Source organism: Drosophila guanche, unplaced genomic scaffold (genome assembly GCF_900245975.1).
Source record: "Drosophila guanche unplaced genomic scaffold, DGUA_6, whole genome shotgun sequence".
NCBI lineage: Eukaryota > Metazoa > Arthropoda > Insecta > Diptera > Drosophilidae > Drosophila > Drosophila guanche.
The window spans coordinates 4853140-4873440 of NW_022995749.1; the positions used below are offsets into that span (position 1 = coordinate 4853140).

General features: G+C 45.3%; 1 protein-coding gene across 1 annotated transcript in view; it reads right to left on the minus strand.

Moving 5' to 3' along the window:
* The window catches only part of LOC117585694 (acetylcholine receptor subunit alpha-like 1), a 63917-nt gene that overhangs the window by 32374 nt on the left and 11242 nt on the right, over positions 1 to 20301 (minus strand). Inside the window, exons 2-3 of the mRNA XM_034275308.1 lie at positions 18822 to 18830; positions 13594 to 14053 (exon numbers count right to left, since the gene is read on the minus strand). The gene's annotated coding sequence lies outside the window, so the exon portion shown is untranslated. The remainder of the gene's footprint in view (positions 1 to 13593; positions 14054 to 18821; positions 18831 to 20301) is intronic.

Consider the following 20301-nt stretch of genomic DNA (forward strand, 5'->3'; position numbering starts at 1 on the left):
TTGCTGCCAAAGTGGGTTGCTGTGGGGGAAGCCTGGGCTTTGCTGTGTATCGCTGCCTAATGGCCCTGCTGAGGTGTGGATCTGGCCTGGCGGCGCGGGGGTTGGGCCAGTCTGTTAATAATTCGTTGTCGCTGGGCCTCGACTGTGCCTGTGCCTGTGTGTGTGTCGCAGCTGCAAAACTCATGCTTTTGATATGGCAGATAAGCTGCGGCATAAAATATTTTATTAGCCAGCGAACTGCACTCACAGGATGGGCAGAACAAAAAGCTGCCACTCAACTGAAACACAGCATTCAGCAAAGCATTCGCCTTACTTTTTGCCATAAACTTGCGACTTTGCAGCATTGATGGAAATTGTGGCCTAGGGTATGCGCAGTTCGTTGTGTCACATTTCGGCTCTTTTCTTCTGTTTTTTTTTTGGGAGAAAATGAAAATTAATGAATGCGAGCAAATGCTTTTGGCATTGTGCCCAGCACCAGGACGAGGCGAAGGCAAAACATACCCAAAAGACACTAAATTAAATGTCATATGTCAACTCTCTCTCTGCAGCTCCCTCTTGCTGGCTCTCTTGCTCTGTTTTTGTGCTTATTTGCTGGCTGTTTGGCTGGCGCTTTGTCTTTGCCATCACCCTCAATGCCCCGCTTGATGTATTTTAAATGAAATTTAAACATTTTTAACTGCTCTGCCCAGCTTCTAGCCTAATTCAATTGCTTATCTCCCACAGCGACTGAGTGTTCAGATTCGATTATGAAACAGCAGCTCAGCCCAGGCCACGAAGGCAGCAAAGATCCCCGCTAAAAGCTTTATAAGTAGTTGGGCAACAACAAAAGAAATATTAATTTCATTTCCGCGCTGACACTCACGTGTGTGCCGCCAGGTGTTCGCTCTGTTCTCGCGTTCAATTATGTAATGGCTCGTGTCAAAGGTAATAAATGTAAGCACTTTTTATGGCCACTGCCACAAGGGTTAAGGCTCGAACAAAGAGTGGCAAAAAATGGCTCTTAATGCGCTTAATAGTTCGCGCATCATTAAGTTGAATTGCATGGAAAAGAACCGCGCACCCACGCCGCTCAAAAAAGAAGAAAAAAGACAAATATATTCCTATGGGTTTCAGTCTGCGCTTAATTGCAAATCAATATGACGAGCTGCCTGCTAATTGCTCACTTCAATTGCCTACGCCGACTGCCTGCCTTGGAAACTCTCTCACAATTAGGTCTACTTGTGTAAATTTCATTTGAGCCACCACTAAGCCTGTGCTCCTCTCTGAATGAGTGTGATCTGGGCAGGCGGCAGTAATTTTCTATTTCCATGCAAAGCAGGCGCCCACAAACCGATGTCAACCCACACGTCTACCCTTTGCATGTGCTAAATAAATATATTCTAAATTATAAATGAGTTTCGGCATGACTTTTGCTTTTGTTGCCAGAATTTCCAGTCGATTTTTTGCCATTTCACACTTGAACCCTAATGGGCAGCAAATAAAACCATTTTTTTGTTTGGTTTGTTTTTGGCCAGTAACTGTCAGAGTGCGTGTTGGCTGCATGACTTGAAAAATGCCATTAGATTAAAGACAAAGCATCAAATTCAAGGCAAATACCTCGCATCTGACCACAGCAAAGAGTTAGGCTCTGTTCCCATTGAATGACAATACAGTTCCAGTGTCAGTTCCTGTTCCATTGCCCGCGTGTATAACTTATTTACAAGGCTTTTACGCACAAATACACAATGGCAGGCGGGAGGGAGTCTGCGTCCAGCTTTGGCTCTGTGTTCGACTCTGAATTCCAGTCGGAGTTGCTGGTTTTATTGTTGCTTTTAAACCCGCAGCTTCAGCAGCTGAAACGTGTCCTTTGTGTGCGCTTTACACAGCCTTCAGCTTGGACTCCGTTATGGCTGACGTGGCAAAGGGGTGGCCCAAGATAATTGCGTCTTTGGGTGTACAGAAAAATCATAAATACATATTCCAGACATCGGCAGACGCTGCCTTTATGTCTGCCTGGCAGCCCATTAAAAATGTAAAAAAAAAAGGAAAACAAAACAAACACAAATACATTTTTACGACCAAGCAAATTTGTAGACACATCCATGACATAAGCATAAATATATCAATTTTGTTGAGGCAAAACTTTGACAACGACTTCGAGCATCTATTGTAAATGATTTTTTGTACACCATAAAGCAGCTTAAATAAATTCGTAATTATTTTAAATGTTGCCCTGGGTGGCAAAACTTTCGTGCAAAAGTTTCTCCATCCTTTGCTCATTAAGTAGCGGAATTTCTGTTTTCTTTTTGCAAGTTTTGTCGAGGGTGCGGCACAGAGCCGGCCAAAACTGGGACAGGAGTTCTGGGCAGCAGGCCTGAAGTGGCATCGCATCACACGCCAAGTAATTATGAATATTTTAACGAACTTTTTGCCACAGGCAGCGTCAGCGGCAGCGGCAGCGGCGAATCAAAATATTACATTCGGCTGCACAAAAGTTACAGGGAAAAAACAATTTTGCCTAAAAATAGCAAAGAAAAGGAAAATGTCGCAGGAAAAAATAATTAAAACTGCATCAGATAGGGGGCGCAAGCCTAGATAAATCATTTGCAATTTTTGGCGCAATTTTTTGGTGTTTTTTCTAAATAAATTATCATGCCAAAAAGTTGCCTAGTTGCTTCGCAGGGCAACTTTTCCCACAGATAAGACAGGGAAAATTATTATAAAACGTTAAAGTTTGGGGACATTTTTAGGTTGCGTTTGAGACAAAGTTCAGTTGGTCTATAAGTGTCATTGGAGCAGCGTTGGCTGAGGCTAAGGCCACTCGATTAACTTGCAATCGATTCGTTTGCCAGCTGCCAATCAAAGCTGAGTTGGGAGGGAACCAACGGGCCCAGACCCTTGGCTGAAGCTGCAACTGGATCGCCTGACTGCAGCCGAAACTCGAGCTGTGGCCGACTATTGTTTGAGCGCATAAATTGATTAAGGGCTGAAGCCTGCCACATCTCTCTCCCAAAGTTGCGGCATTGTTTGGTGCAAAGTTTTGGAGTAGCTGCAGCTAAGCTGCCTTTGTCCCGCTGACCGCTTGCCTTGCCGTGTGGTCAAGCTAATTATCATAAAAATAATAAGTTCTCGACGATCTTAATTGAATTTTTTGCCACAGCCAGCGAGAAGTCAGCTGCAGCTGAAGATAAAAAATGAGAGACAAACACCTGCAGCAGGAGGGAGAGACAGGAGATAAGGCTGGGAGAGGTCTGAGGCTGTGGCTGGGGCTGGGGCTGGGTCTTAGCTGCGCATAATTATAACGAGTCTGTTTATTTTACTTTGACATATTCGAGAGCCAAAAAGGAGACTAAATTTTATGCAGAATTTCAATGAATCTCTGAAGTTTCGCTGCCCTAGATTAGCATTAAATCCTGCTCCCGCGCCAAAAGTCATTTTGGTTTTCAATTAAAAGCGTTCTCCGGCAGTCATATATCAGGCGGGGCAGGGCTGCCGCTGCTACTGCTGCTGCGTAACTCACCGGCAACACCATCAATCTAAACAGCAAAGTTGGGGTGCAGGAGCAGCTCAGTACTAATCGTAAAAACAGGAAACTGTGGCGCTGATAAATTTCGCCAGGACATGGCAGGTCGAACCAAGTCCGAGCTCGTAATTCTTTTGCACGGCGGCAACCAAACACTGGCCAACAAAACTCTGCGCTGCTGTTCTCTGTTGGCTGGTGTAAGTAATTGCTGCAAGAGTCATTCATTCATTCATTTGGCCCCATCATAGCGCGTGATTTGTTTGTGTTTGTGTTTGTGTGCAGATTTATGCATGTGTAAAAGGGGAAGGGCAGCGGCTGCTCCAATGGCAATACAACTAATTATGAAAGTTTACCTGCCACGTGCACCAAAAGCCAGCACATCAGCGTGGCAGAGCCAATAATCATAACATTAATTGATGACATAAACCCAGAAGAGGTCTCCTGTCGGCACCTTTCTTTGGCGTACTTATATCCCCTTTTATTTATATTTTATTGCACGTAATATTTGCTGTTGTTGGTGCCAAATGTTAGGGCTGTGGAGTCCCAGCAGTGGAGAGGCTGTAAATTTGCAGTGAAATTAATTAGCAGCGGAGCAGCTTGAGGTGGCACTTTTTTGTGCAGGATATTTGATTCCTTATGTGTTTATTTTGTGTGTTTTATCTTGTATCCACTTGATTTTGCTCTGAGCTTCTTTTTGCTGTTGTTCGCTGCCATCATAAATATTATGTCTGTCTTCAATTTTACACAGAGAGAGAGCGAGGGAGCAGCTTATAAGATTTATGCGTCCAGCCACAGAAACACACGCAAGCAGAGAGAGAGAGGAAACTTTATTTCCTTGAGACCACAGCCGGGGGACAGCCGCATGTGGCATAACATTGATTGAGTTGAACAGGGCAGGGCAGAGGACAGAGCAGAGCAGGGAACTGTGGCAAGTGAAGCTATTTGCAGATACTCGTATCTAATATGCAAACTGACAACTTAAGTACGCACATAAACGAAATCTAAGACCGGCGGCATAGACAAGCAAACAAAAGAGAGAGAGAGAGCCAAAGATTACACGCACTTGGCCCTCCACTCTGCCCGACATTCATTCCATGCTGTGCCCTCACATGCGGATGACAAGTTAATCATTTATTAACGTTGACATGTCATTGCTCAAGTATTTATTTACTACCTGCCTGTGGCACACACCTGACCAAAAGCCAAATGCTGCTTCAAATTATTTATAATAAACATAATAAGACAGTCGCAGCTGTTTTCAGGGCGTGGCAAGCGGCGCGGTTTTGCCGATGACAGCGCACAAACGGCAGACACAAAATGTCAAATCCCTGAGACATTTTCAGCTTAATTACGTGTAAACCACGAAGCAGGCAGCGGTGTAGGTTCTTCAGCTAAGTTTTGCCACACATTTTATGCAACACTTTTTCAAACATATTTTTGACGGTCTTTTGTGTGTACAAATATTTAATGGTCCAAAACGAACAAAAATGTTGAAAGAAAGAAAGAAAGAAAGGCCAAAAAGGGCTCCAAAATGAGAAGGGAGAAATACTGGAACTCGTGCTTATCGTCGGGTTTGGGTTTCTCTTGATTTGCTTTAAGCTTTTCTTTTCAGTTTTCGGCCTGGCCTCTGCCTCTGTGCTTTTCCTTTGAGACTTGTGCCGCATCTTTGCTGCGTGTCCCGGCATCCCTTTTTATTCTCGATTTCTCATTTAGCCCAGCCGCCTGCCGCGGCTCAATTATATACATTTTTATGTGCCCTCCTCCCTCCCCGCAGAAATAAAGCAAAATTTATGCGAACGTTCGTTTCTGTTTTGTTTACACAAGAAAAACGTGGAACCAGCTGCTGCTCTGCTCTGCTTTTGTGCTTCTGCTTAACAAGTGGGCCGTGAACATGTCCTCCTCCGTCCTTCCATCTTATTAATAGTTTCTCCATCGATCGCTAGCAGCAATAAGATATTATAGCCCCAAAACATATTTCAAAAACGCTCGAATAAGCTCCAAAATACACACAAAATTTGTTGTTGTTTTTTTTGTTTTGGTTTTTTGTTGGGCAAACCTGCAGCAATAATTAACATGATTTCGCCTTCACTTTTATAGAAAGTTTCCAGAAAGTTTGGACTCTTTTTCCGCCCCTTTCGTTGCTGGCTTTGCTGGCTGCCCTTGACTGATATTATGCCAGAGGGATTACTTTTGATGGCAGCCCATGAATTACACACACACACACACACACACACAGATGTTCCATGTTCCATGCTGTTCAGACACATAAAACTACAAATGTACGAATGTATCCATCGATGGATGGGATGGCTGGCAGCAAGGTGCTGCGAGTCCTGCTGCATTCCATACATCAAGGGCCTATGTCTGTGGGCTTCCTGGCGAAAAGTTTTATTACCCACAGCTATGAGAATGTCTCATGCTTCTTGCTGTTGTTGCTGCTGCTGTGCCGTTGCTTAGGCCAAAAGATGGCTTTTATTCTCGGCGCAAAAGTCAATGAATTGATTGATGTTTGCCGCTGCGAAGTTGCAAGTAAAAAAGGTCCGAAAAAAAAGCCACACAAACACACACATGCACATAAATTACACTTTTACGCTGACATTTTACTATTTCCAACCCACCTGCCGGTAGCCGTCTGCCGCTTTGCCTTTTCATTTTCGGGAACGGCAAAACGCACTAAAAAACCAAAGTTAATAGCCATAGCCGTGAGTGGCAGTCAGTGGGCGGCTGTGGCTTTGTGGCATAAACTACAATATTTGATGTGCTATTTGCTGGCTTTGCTGCTTGGGTCAAAAACTTCAAGCAAGCTGAAAATTAGGGAGCAGGGAGCTGAGCGGAAAAAAAATGATTGTAAACGGCAAAAGTCATTGGGGCAGGCAAGGAAATGAAAATGTAAACTTAAGTGGCGCACACACACACACGCATTTTATGTGCAGGAAAAGAGGAAAAACTAAGGGGAAAAAGCAACAAAAAAAAGAGAGAAAAAACGAATACCGAAACAAGCGGCAAACAAACACAAGCTAGGGGCACGGCGGGGGCGCTGGGTACGCTCTCTCTCTCTCTCTCTCTCTTTCAACATATTTTATTTAACATTCTCTCTACGTGCACTCGACACACATTCAGCGCTAGTTTTTTTTTGGACCACCATTAATTGGATGTGCCAGTTACGGCTATGGCTGTGGCCATACCCCGCTCGAGCGAGCCTTCAATTAAATTCAAATTAAGGCCTGAGCCCTAAGCCCAAAACAGATGGCCACACATACAGAGGCGACCTAAATGATGCCCCAATGACAACGCATAAATATTTCGTTATGGCACTGCTGGCCATAAGAGAAAAACAGCAATCGAAATCGATGCCAGACTGCAAAAAAAACACGCTTAAGGACAGGCCAGAGAGAACCATTTAGCATTGTTCCAAGTGTTATTTATGGTGCTGCGATAGTGCCACAATGCTGTGCACTTTGCTGCTCTTCATTTAAGGTCAATGGAGTCGCAGATCTTTAACCAATTGAATGAACCTGACGCAGCGGATCTGCTGATCAATTATGGCAAATAATGAACACAAATCAAAGGCATATCAGACGCGTATCTACGTGCCATTTGCAGCATTCAATTGACTTTCATTTCTGCACTGATTTCACGCCCATCCAATGCCACTTTAATCGCTCAATCCAACAGCCCAACAGCCCAACAGCCCAGCGACAGTTGCCTTCTTCTTGGCAAAAGCCAACTTCCGTCTGGTTAAGCCCCCCCAGAATCAGAATCAGTGCCATCCATCGGCTCACACACACGGGTTGCTGCTGGATTGTGGTTGCTCTCTCTCTCTCTCTCTGTGTGACTCTCCCTCCACATTATTCGATTCTTATTGTAATCGCATGAATATATTTCTCGCATTATAATGCTCAGCGTTTGGGCTTCCCAGTGGCTTTTTCTCTGCGCAGTCGTTGACTTTTTGCATTTTAAATATGTGTAAAGTTCCGCTCCTGTAAGCTACAGTTCATGTGTGTGTGTGTATGTGTGTGTCTCTCTGTTCGTTCAATAATTTCCGGCATGCCATTTTGAGTTGGGTTCACACAGTGCGTGGCTCTGGCTGTGGCTCTGGCTGTGGCGCCGTTGCCAAATAGAGTGTAACGTCTGTGGGTCCCTGTGTGTATTGGGGCGCCATCAACTTGAAAAAGTGTCAGCAAGCAAAGCCTTAAATCTCTGCCTGCCACTTTGTGTGTGTCAGTCCACTCTCTGCCTCTCTCTCTCTCTCTCTCTCTGTACACACCTCTTCCGCCTTGCAGCGCGCTGCTAGAAGATCGCATTTGTATCACTGCATTTGGCATTTTTGCTTCTTCCTCGGCAATTTCTGCCGCCTAACAAACCGGAAGGAAGTAAGTTTTTAAACGCCAGCCAGCCAGGACCCAGCACCCAGAACCCAGCACCGGGCACAGGCAGCCCCTGTATCTAGATCTCCAGTTGCTGACTCGCCTGTGGGCACGAAGGCTGTGTTGCTGACTGCGGTTACAGCAGGCCCCCACAGCCACGCCTAGTCCTCACACTGCACCTCTCTTACTGCCTTTATTTCCTCCTCCTTCTCCCTGTCTTCCTGTGCAGCCAGCACAGTTTATTACGTTGCACGCGCGAATTGCACTGCTTCCAGTCAACGAACTGAAATCAGCCAGCCAGGCAGCCAGGCAGCCAGCAATGCAACTAAATTGGCCAGTGAATCCAACTGGAGCAGGCAGCTTACAGGAGGAGCTGCTCGTAAAAGCCAAAAGGATGGATTTTAAATGGCGTTACGAGAGTTTTTCGCATCCATTTAGTTTATAAATTTACCTTTTAAGGGCGAACATTTTCACTCGATACGTCAACTGCAAAGGCAACTAAGCCAAAATGGCAGTTAAGCTTTAAGCGTTTTCTTCTTTTTTTTTTTCTTTTTTGAGTGAAACTTTGCCTCTTGCGTCAGGTCTTTGACAGGTCCTGGGCTGAGGCTGCGGCTGCGGCTGGGGCTGGGGCTTCCCACCACCATCCAAAACTTGTTGGTCTTCGTTTGCTGTTGGAAAGTTTTAACCCTCCCCGCACAAAGTGGTATTCCCACCCTCAAAACGAGCTCAACTCATTACATAAAATTGTACCCTTCAGTCTGGCAAATGCGCCAAGGTCCTCCTTGCTAGCCTTTGAGTCATTTCAATTAAATACACTTTAAAGTAAAGGCTTACGGTTGGGACACAGAGGGAGATTCCAAAGATTTCTCTGACTAAAAAATCATTTAAATGGCTGCGGCAGGCAGCTAAGTGTGACTGCGAGGGCTTAAGATATATTTTGCATACACATAACGAGCGCTGCCATTGCCCCATTGCCATTGCCTGCCCGAGGAAATTAAAGTGGTTTTCTTTTTGGGCACTTTTGGGGGTTGGCTTTTTGTATAACCATATAACTCTTTCCGGCTGTCTATCTGTGTGTGTGTGTGTGTGTGTGTGTGTGTGTCTGAAGTACAATATTTCGGAAATTACTTTCCACTGCTGCTGGTGCTGGTGGTGCTGCTGGGTCGCAGCTTTGAAGTTTCCCCCCCCCCCCCCCCGCGCAACAACAACAAAAATGATGTGTAAAAAAGTGCAGAGAATATAAACTTCCGTTTTGTCGACATTTGGCAAATTGAGATTTTTATTTTTGGCACACAATACTCTTGCTGCGAATGCTGCGAAGGGATTTCGTATCCAGTTTCATGCAAAAAACACACAAAAAATAACCGTGTAAATGAATACTCGGCAGCGAGTCCTTTTGTCCGGCAGGCAAAACATAAGCAAAAAGAAAACAAAGCAAGAAAAATCCAATGGAAATTTGAAAGAGGTTTTTGGGCTCTCTCTCTCTGTCTTTTGCTTTCCTCCTGCTGCTGGGTCCTGCTCCTGAGTCCTTCTTTTCAGCCTTTGTCTTTCGTGTGCGTGTGTGTGCCTATTACGAGTACTTCTTTTTTGGTGCCCCATCCATGCGCCGCTTCTTTTCCTTATGCCCCATTCACTCTCTTCCTTTACTCGCTCTCTCTCTCTCTCTCTCGCTGTATTGGGGCTGGTGCTATGCCTTTCAGACTGGCGCCATTTTGGCTGCCTGTGAAAAGTGTTGAATAAAAGCGTCTTGAGCCTATTATGGGCATAGCCTATGTATAGATGAGTGTGCGTAGTGTGTGTGTGTGTGTGTAGTGTTATCGTGCAATTTTCCACCCATGACTTGCTTAACTTGACAAGAAAAAGCGCTTCCCCGAGATTGGGCTGACGGACTAAAAAACCTTGCCATGATTTTGCTCTGATTTTGCTCTGATTTTGCTGTGCTGCCACTTAATTCCTCTACATCGAACAGATTGCAACATGGCAAATCTCATAAGTGTGCAAAATCTGCCAAAGATGACTTAATGGAACAAGAGGAAGCCACTCAACTAGTGAGACAAGGAAAGCAGCAAGCTGGATGAGTGCAAGGAGCAAAGTTTGCTGTGAAATATTTTCAGCAATTCCTTTTGGAAGTAGACTTCAATTAATTTAAACAGCCAACGAATTTTGTGAGCTGTCATGGTAGCTGTTGAGCTGCACAAAATCTCTATATTTTTTATCTATTTTCTATAAATTTCCCACAGCTTAAACCTTCAATAAAATCGCATAATCTGCAGTAAAGTACACCCTGCTGCACTTCAGCTTGAGCTACCCACTACCCTGCTCATATTGATCATTAAAAGAGTTTCCTCCTCTGCTGGCTGTCGCTTTGCATAATGCGAAATCCATAAATATCCAGAAAATACTTAAAAACCACCCACAAAACTTCCACTTACACTCACTACAATCGCTCGTAAATATATGCATGGTACATGACTGTTGTCCAATATGGCACACACTCCCATGTACTCAAGACCCACATACTCGTCAGCATTTCCATACTCATACTTTTCAAAGTTTTAATAGATATATACACATACAACTTTTCACAATACATTTTCCATTTCTTTTTCCATTTCTTTTGGCATTTTTGTTCGATTTCTTTTGGCATTTATTTTTAAGTTTTTTTTTTAGTTTTGTTTATGTTTCCACAAGTTCAAGTAGTCGGCTAAGCTGGCTCCTCTTTTGTTGAGCATTTGCGTATAATTTTACAATGTCATACAAATTCCGGCAACATCAATAAAAATCTACAAGCGCTTCCTACTCCCTACTCTGCAAATGAAGCGAGAAGTAAGGACAAAAAAGGAGCAAGGCGAAAATTGCATGCAAAAACAATCTAACTGATGGGGGGGATAAATGTCAGAGTGGATGTTCGAGACGCACATCATGCATATGGGGAAATGGCGCAACATTTTATAGTGCCAACTTATAAAAGAAATATGAAAAAAGAAGGGCGTGGATTGGGGGGCAAAACTTGTAGTTGATATGGCACGAAGCGGCCATATACAAAGACGACAGAGAGAGAGACTTCGAGTTGTTAGATTAACTGCCAAGCACCAAAAAAAAAAACATAGAGAAAAGCAAGAGGCAGGGAGAAAATGGAATGAGAGAATAGACAGCAAAGAAAATGTCGCAAGAGGACATTCTCGGCGGAAGTCTGGTTGTCCTTGTCATCATTTTTGGATGCGAGCAAAAAGAGAGAACCAAAAATGCGAAAAACAAGTAAACGGAATTTGACAAACAATTTCAATAAATTTCTGCAAATAACTGAGACTGAGCCATAGAGAGAGAGAGAGAGAGAGAGAGAGAGCGAGACAGAGACAGTTACAAAATGGCGGCCAAGCAGTTCAAAACGAAATTAAGCAGCGAGGAAGGGCTGTCAGGGCAGGGCTGGGCAGGAAACCGGGCAAGCGGAAGGGATAACAAGTCGAATGTTGCGTTGACAATATTAGTTGATGTTCCACACACACACACACACACACACCCAGAAACACAGACAGACAGACAGACAGACAGACAGACAGCGACTGGCAGCTAGCAAATGTTATTGTAGGGGAAGTGATGGAAACGGAAACGGCAGTGGAGAACATTGGTTGCCATGTCATATCGTAGTTCATTGGTTTGCCTGTCAGCTGTCGGCACGTAAGCCGCTACGCTACGCTCCGCTTGTCCGCTTGTCCGCTTGTCCGCTCACTCTCACACTTCATCTTGCTCCCACTCCCATCACTCTCTATCAGCCTCTCTCTGCCTTCCTTCCTTTCTCCACATTTTGTTGACCAATCTTGCCTGCTCTTCTTCATCATTTTCTGCTCCTGCGAACATCCTGCGTTCGTTAGCTGAGGCTAAAGCTAAGGGCTATGCCCATCTGCTCTCTCTCTCTCTCTCTCTCTATCTCTCTATGTGGAATGTCATGACATGTCAACATTTAACACTTTGTCCAGGACCTTCCTTCCTGCTCTGCTTGTGGCAAACTTTTCCTGTTTCACTCAAATTTCTTTTTTTGTCTGCTTGTTTTTTCTTCCATTTGCGAGGACAAAAAATTTGTCACACGAGCAAAATGTTATCGAAAGCATATAACACGGAACAGAGCAGCCAAAGTGGCTTATGAATTACGAGTGCATTGCATAAGAGTTGAAAGATAACAGAGAGAAGGATTGGTTCACCGAAGTTCCCTTCAGTAGAGGCGATGAAAATATTTAACCCGCAATCAGCACACATCGTCCTTTATCCAACTATCTTTTGAGGCTACATCTACATCTACATTTGATTCTATTTCTATTTACACACTGACGTCTGCCCCTTGGCCATTTGTCGTAGTCAATTTTCTTGACTCTCTCTCTGTGCAATCAGAGATCGAAACTAGCCCGAGGCGGCGTCATGGCACTCCACTTGATTGGCAATAATAATCGCTGTGTTCCTGGCAACCCCGGGGCCAAAACGGAACCCCATCTGCCTCAAGTGAGACACAGCAGACAGCACCACATGAAGAAGGTTCTAAACTACGCACACGAAAAACTTGAAGAGCGCACATAAAAAAAAGTTCAACATTTTGTCAGCGTTGTTAAACATAATTATGGGCATCGCTCCCTCAAATCATATAAAAATTTATAGCTCAAACGCTGATGATGGGCGAGGGCATTATGCATGGTTTATTTTTTACTAAGCCGCAACAGGGACAGCGACAGTTTTCGCTACGTGAGCTTTGGCATCTATTTTTATGTGTTGTTACATTTTTATGTGCGCCTAATAGTATGCCATGTATATTACGTATACGAGCTGGAGCCGTAGTGTCAAGGTGTAGGCAGGCAGGCAGAGCGCCAGGGACCAGGGACCTCGACTCTGTCGTTGGTTGGCCCCGGCCCCGGCCCCGTTAGCTAAAATTAAACCAGACGTGGCTTTCGTCTCAGCAACACGTGCACTCTGGGCGACCATTGTTGTTGCTTCTCTCTCTGTTGTTGTTGTTTGCTGTTGCTGCTGCTGTTGATGAGCGCGAAAAAGGACACTTTGTTGAGTTCGGTTTCGGTTTCGGTTTCGGTGTTGCAATCTCTGGCTGCGAATATTTGACTACAATGACAATGCTGACAGTCAAAGGCTGTTATCCTTTTATGCATTTTAATTTCCAGCAAGCCCACAGATACAGAGAGACAGCTACTACGAGCAGCAGCTAGCACCCTTGGGTGTGTTTTTTTTTCCATGGCGATCATAAAAGCATCGCATTAGAAATTATACGACTGTGTGTGTGCGTGTGTGTGTGTGTGTGTGTGTGGGTTTGTGGTGGGTGTGCGCGCGCGTGCGGTTGTGCTGGGGAATTCATTAGCACACGACCCCAAAAGGCAAAGAGTGCGGGTGCCACGCTGTCGCAACTTTAAAGTGCCTGTTCCCCACATCATCCTGCCTGGCCCCCCCCTGCCCCCTGCCCCCAGCGTGTGTGCTTATCATAAATTCATATGTAGAGATGTGCCGTGGCTGGTGGGCCTGCTTTTATGAACATTCTGGGGTGCATTAACCTGACAGCTAATGGCAGCAGGCAGGAGCACAGATTGAAGCTAGAGATCTCACGTAATGGAATGGTTTTGAGGCTTCTGGGCCAAAGTTCTGGGAAGTGGAAGTGACTTGTAAAGTCGCTCGGGGACTTACGAAAATGATATATTTAATTAAAATTATTTTTAGAGCCGTGCTGCCACTCACCGTTGCTGCTGAGAGCGTTGCATTGCCTACAAATGACAGGCCGTTGTGGTGTCGGCGTTGCTGGGGTTCTGGTTGCTCCTCCTGGCAATGTTGCAGCCGCTGCGTTGTCGCTGCGACGCCCTCGTCGTCGCTGCCGCTGCCGCTGCCGCTGCCACTGTCGTCAATGAGCTGCTGAGTGGCGAGCAAGGGGCAGCTGCTTGCCACACCCACTACGGCCAACAGGCTGCTGCTGCTGCTGCTGCTGCTGGTGTTGCTGTTGCCAATGCTTTGATTGCCGCTGCAATTGCAGTTGTTGTGTCCGCTGCTGCGCCGTCGTCGTCTACGATGTCGATGATGTGGATGATGCTGTCGCTGGCGCTGATTGTGACGACGGCAGCGTTGCTGTTGCGCTGCGGCGTCTATTTTAATGGCAGCAATGGTGCTGCTGTACAGCAGCACGCCACCTGCTCGCTTGTATCTAAAGGGACTTGCACCTGCTACCGCTACCAGCTGCCGCTCAATGTTGCTGTTGCTGTTGCAGTTGCTGCCACATGCCTCTAGCTGTTGCTCGTTATCAATGACAATTCCATGAACATGTTTTGTTTTTTTTTGCTGCTTGTTCTTTGGGCTTGGGCTTGTTCCCGCGGGCTTTGTTTTGTTTAAATTCCTGATTACGTTTTTGTTTTATTTTTCTTTGTTATCTGTTATTTGTTGTTGCTGGCAGCACTATGTTATATTTTTGTTGAAACAATTCCAGTTAAGCAGTCTTGAATGTTGGCATGGCTGCAAAGCAGAAAAAAGGATACAACAATTAATAAAATAGTTTCACAATCAATTAGCATGCACGTGGCCCCAAAATGTATGCTACACAAAATGAAATTAACCAAATATTGCTGCCAAATTGTGAAGCACTTTTTCTTGGCACTCGTCCTAGCTGGTCGCTGGTCGCTGGTCTGCCTGTCTGCCAGATTATTGCCATATCTGTTTGCCATCAATATGCATATATTACACAGCACACAGGGGACAGGGACAGCAAATGTAAATTGTGTGCAAATTATAGATTTTTCCACTGCCTGCCTGACAATTTATCGTATTTGAGTTTTGGCTGGCAATGATAATTCATATATGCATGTGTGTGTATCTGTTACTTGTATCTGCAAGTTGTGCCAGTCTGCGTCTGGCAAAAAAAGGGGCCACACCCAGTTGACAAATTGCCAACGGAAATATTAAATAATTTTTTGCAAGTTTTTAAATTTTGCAACGAGACATTGCCACGAATTTATTTGCCACACTTTATGCAAAAGGTAATTGATTTCTAGTTGAAGGAAATAAGGACAGAAACTGTCCAACAAAAGCGGTGGAAATGCATGTCCTTCCATTTGGCTGGCAGTCCATTGGTTTTCAGTAATGGAAAACTGCAATTAGGAGTCACAAAACAGAACTGAAGCGAACTAGACGAAAAATGTGCAGTTTGAACAATTGTGAAAAATGCTAAAAAGGGTTTCAAATGTGAAATGCAAATGACAAAGCCAGAGTAAGTGCATGGATAGGGAAAAAGAGGAAAAAAGAGCAGGAAAAAGGGTAAATGTGGAGCAGCATGGGGTGGCTGAAATGCTGTATAAAATGCAACTCTTAATGAGTGCGCTGACATAAAAATAATTATGAATTAAAAGGAAAGTTGTTTAGCTTTTTTGTGTCTGGTTTTTATATTCCTTTTTTGTTAGCGCTCATAATTCAAATGCATGTTAAATAAATATGCAAAAAGAGAAAGAGATAGACAGGATATAAATGGTAAAAACAGCAACAGAAAATGGGATAGAGCGAACGACAGAGAGACAGACACGACAGACACAGTTGTCAACGAACTCGGCTGGTAGATCTGTGCCGGGTTCAGTTTGTTTCATTGTCTCCAGAAATGCGACGTCATCGTCAGACATGGACGTTGCCGTTGCCGTTGCCGTTGCCCCATTGCTGGCGCCCGTTGTCTGTCTGCATTTTCATTTGTGGCGCATAAAGGACGGAGCCAGGCAGAAGGCAAAAGAGCTGCCAGCAAATGTCCATCAACAACTACAGCCACTGGCAAGCTCTCTGGGTGTGTGTGCGGGGATAACATAAAAGAACAGCGAACAGTGAACTGTGGAGCAGTCGGCCAGTGGAATAGGCAGGATAGCAGCGAGATAGCCAGCGAGACAGCAGCAGCAGCAGCAGCAGCAGCGGGCGCTTTCTGCTTTCTGCTTTTATTTTTATTTTTTTTTTTTTAGATGCAGTCTCCGTCGCTCGCTGCGGGTCAGCTAAGTGCAGCGCAGCCAAACAATGGACACCCAGAAGTGGCACATAATGCACTCGAATCCTGTCTGTGAGTGGCTCAAAGTTTGTTGCTTAAAGCGCAGATTTAGTGCTGGAGCACGTTCGGGGGTGAATCTTCAGCTAATGAGTTGGCTTAAATATTTAGTTGCAAAAGAAGCTGCAGCGGAAACGCATAAATTGAATTGTCAGAGACAGAGGAGCAGTAGTCCCGGAGCCAGGCAATTTCATGGCAACTGCGACCGCAAATGTTATTGCGTGGCACCGTGACAGATTCTGCTGCTCAGTTATAAATGTCGAGACAATTTGGTAACTTTTTCCTGCTCTCAATACTTTTATTCTCCAGCGTCTCCTTGGAGCTTGATTCATTTGTATATTGATAGAGAGAGGGAGAGAGGGAGAGAGAAAAACACACAAAATACTTTCCAGCGCTTCAAAGTTTATTTTATAAATTGTTTGCTGCTGCCGCCCATCCTCCCTCGAATCGCTAAAATAACAATTGTGACAGCAACTTTTGTGCCAACAAACTTGCAACTTGCTTAATTTTGTTTGCGCTGCACAAACTACTTAAGCGTGCAACAATGAAATGTGGAAGACACTGACAAGCGCACAACTGAAACAATTGTCGTTGACGTGCCACGTTCTGGGCAGGATAATACATCAATTTCAAATTATTTACAGAGCTTCGAGCTGCAGACTGTGACTGTGGCAGTGACAGGGCAGGGCGTTGGGCAGGCAGGCGTGAGGCTTGCTGGCCAATCTAAATAAACACTCGATATTCAATTTAGCGACGATTCATCAGCATATTGGCCGCGGTGTGGGTGCCGGGGTTGGGACTTGAACTGCCAACAAAAGACGCTTCGATGGAGGACAAAAATCAACTTGAAAAAAGGCAAATATTTGCACAACAACAAGACGCTAAGGGGACAAAGATGTGACACACATAGCACACAGAATAATGTGCGTGTGTGTAAAGAAGCATTTCTGTGTCAGTTGAAAGACAATGGCAACAGCGTGCCACAGCCTACCCCAGTGGAGTATAAAAAACAAAACCAAAAGCAGAACAGAACAGCGACGGGGATGGGGATGGGGATGGGGACTCCGCTGTCAGAGTCTCCTAAGCAAGTGGGGAATTTGCGTTAAAAACAATAACAGCAAAAAAACAAAGCCAAAAGCGAAAATGAAAACGAAAACGAACGAATGAACGAAAAAACGAGAGCAGAAAGCAGAAAGCAGGCTGGAGAGAGGCTGTCTGACTGAGTGACTGACTGGAGGACCTGCCAGGGCGACTGGCACAAACTGGGATAACAGGTCGGAGCGGCGCATTCATTAGAGCAAACGAGAAAAACGTTTGAGGTAATAATAAAATGGGGAAAATCAACACAAAAGCCAGCCAGCCAGCCAGCCAGACATGTGTGGAGCAAAATGTGCAGCTTATGCGCAACACTAAAATGTGAACAAAAATAACATGAGAATTACAAGTTGAAAGGGCAATAAATAATAAGGTGTGCCCGAATATTCATTTAGAGTTCAAATTAGATTAGAAATTAGGCAAGCTGGAAGTCCATAGTGTTTCTAGCTGTAATAGAAATATTTTTCAGTAATAATATTAATAATGAAAGAAATGAAAATATTTCTCAAATCTTGTCCAAATTGTAGCAATTAATCCTACTTATTGGCGTTGACAATATTCCTAATCAAAGTGCATAAAATTAGTACCGAAATTCGCATAACTTCCATCTGTCAAATGCCCACAAAAAACCAATCCCAAATGCACAAATGGTTACAAAAAGTGTTTTCCAATAGATTTCACGACATTGGACTGCCATAAACATACACGCCGCTCTGCTGCCTGCCACTCGCTCAAGTACAGTGAGGCTCTCGCAGACTGACACACATTTCCGATGGACCGGCTGTCTGTCTGTCTGTCTGGGGCGTTGAACGTTTGCCACAGTTGGAGCAACAGTTAAGCAGGAATCATGTAGCACATTTACAGGCTGTGCTCAGGGTTGGTTTCACGGATGGAGAAGGTGCATGGGGAGTTTAAAGTGGAGGTTTATGGGGAGTTGGCTGCCTGGAGTTTTTTTTTTTTTTGGGGAGTACAATAACTTACATTACAGCGCTGCCTAGGCGACTGTCACTGGGGGGCTCTACTTTGCTGCTGCTGCTGCTGGGCATCAATTTTTGAGCAGCTGAAAACACCGACAGACAGTCCGTTCGAACGATACACGGACACACACCGACACAGCGATACACACACAGAGGACAGACCAAAACGACCGAGCGGAGCGGACGACCACGTTACCGGAAACGATGTTCAACAGCACTCGAGGAGGTTTTAGTTTACTGAAAATGTGATTCAAGATTTGCACTGCCACAGGCACTGGCACTGGCACCGACTGCGAATTATTTAAGCACTGGCACTAAACACGGACACCAAAGCGAACCGGAACACGCCCTGCTCTCGGAAAAAGCGTAGCAGCCCAGGGTGCGTGTTTGGGTGGTTACGCTGTCTGGCACGCTACCGGATCGGGCTCGGGCTCGGGACACACGCTACTCCTCGGCAGCAGCGGCCGCTGGAGCAACAGCAGCAGCGGCAGCAACGGCAACGGCAACGGCAACGGCAACGTACTGGAGGAGTCGTCTCTCGGTTGCGGGCTCATTTGCCTGCAATTTGTGGCAACATTTTGGTCATTTGGCTTGAACACAGTAGTGGGGTGGGCGGGGTGTGAGGGGGAGCTAAATCCTAATCCAGTTCAATTCAAAATTTTGCCCATTTGCTGTCTGTTGTGTTGCACTTTTGTTGTTATTCGCCTTTTATTCGATGTGTACTTTTTTTTCTCTTTTCTTTTCTTTTTTGCTTTGCTTTTTCCTTTTCCTTTTGTTTGGTTTGGTTTGGACGCGGCGCTTGCCTCTCGCTCGATGCGTACGATTTCTTCAACCCGCGGGCTCTGAGGCAACTACTGATGGCCGCCGCTGCATGGCAGAGTTTTTCGCAGCTGGGGCCGCCGCTGTCGCTGATGCTGCTGTGCTGCGGATGCTGCCGCTGCTGCTGCTCGGGTTCTGTGGTCGTGTGGCGCGCGACACCCTTGCGCATGCTGTGGGCCACAAAGCGACAGAAACAGAAGAGCGGCAAGCGCTCTCTCGTCGTCCAACTCCAAGACTCTCTTTTGTTTTATTTTTTGGCAGGCCTACACTGAAAGTGTGTAATGCTTTAAGCGGCAGCTTGGAGGTAAGAATATGCTTTTAATTGAGACTTACAAAAATATTAGTTAATCGGGTGCTATAGCTCACAGTAGCTATAGCTTTCTGTTTCCATTACATTCTCCAGCTGTAACTGTAACTCTCTTTTCATCAGCTCTCTCTCTCTCTCTCTCTTAGCTCCCCAAACGGCAGCAAAACTCCAAAAGGGCGTTTTACTTTCGAGCCACACAACACACATAGCTCAAAGTCTACAAAGCGACAGGCGACAGCATCCCCACACTCACGCTCTCTCTCTCTCTCTCTCTCTCTTTGCGCTCTCTTTATGCTCTTTCTGGGTAAACTCCAGGGACTCGGCGCCCCGCTCTTGGCAACGACTCTGTCGCTTCATCTACAGCTTCAGTTTTGGGCGAACACAAAAAAGTGGCCTGGCCTGCCCTGGCCTGGCTAATAATTTACATATAGGGCGTGGATTTTTCTCCGGCCAAACTCTCCAGCGAGAATGCGTTCCCATACCTAATCGGGAGTAGACTGCGTCTCTGCTTGCTGGTCATCATCTGACTCTGCACTGTCCATCCACACTCATTCGCTCAGTGTGGCATTTGTTTGTTTATATCTAAACATTGTTGTCGTTATTTTGGGTGTTCCTTTGTTGCCGCTTTGCAATTTCACCACCCAGTGGGCGGGATGGAGAGAGAGAGAGGGAGAGAGAGAGAGAGCAAGCTGCGTGGGAGTGCGAAAGAGAGCGAGTTTCATTATGCGTATGAATGAATTTTATTTGTAACTCTGTTGTGTTTCGTGTTGTGTGTGTGTGTGCAAATGGATGTGATGTAAATTGCAATTTTATGCGTATTTTCGTTTCGTTTGCTACCATTCCCCCAGCCTACACTCTTTCTATCTCCATTCTCATTGTCCCTGCTTCTCATTTTGCCCCTCTCCTCTTCCTCATCGTGCTGCATGTGTTTCTGTGTCCTGCCACCGTGTCCTGCTGTGCGTGTAATTGATAATGGTCTCGATTGTGGTTTCTTTGCCCCTCAACAGCCACCCAACTCCCGCTCTCTCTCTCTCTCTCTCTCTCTCTCCCGTTTGGACCATCCTCTTTCGCTCCTTATCTTTGTTGTTCTTTGTTTTTGCTGCTGCCGCTGCTGCCTGTGCCTCTTTTTGTTTGGCTTCCATTTGTCTGCTGTGTTGGGTGTGGGCAGTGGGTCGGAATTTTGACAAAAT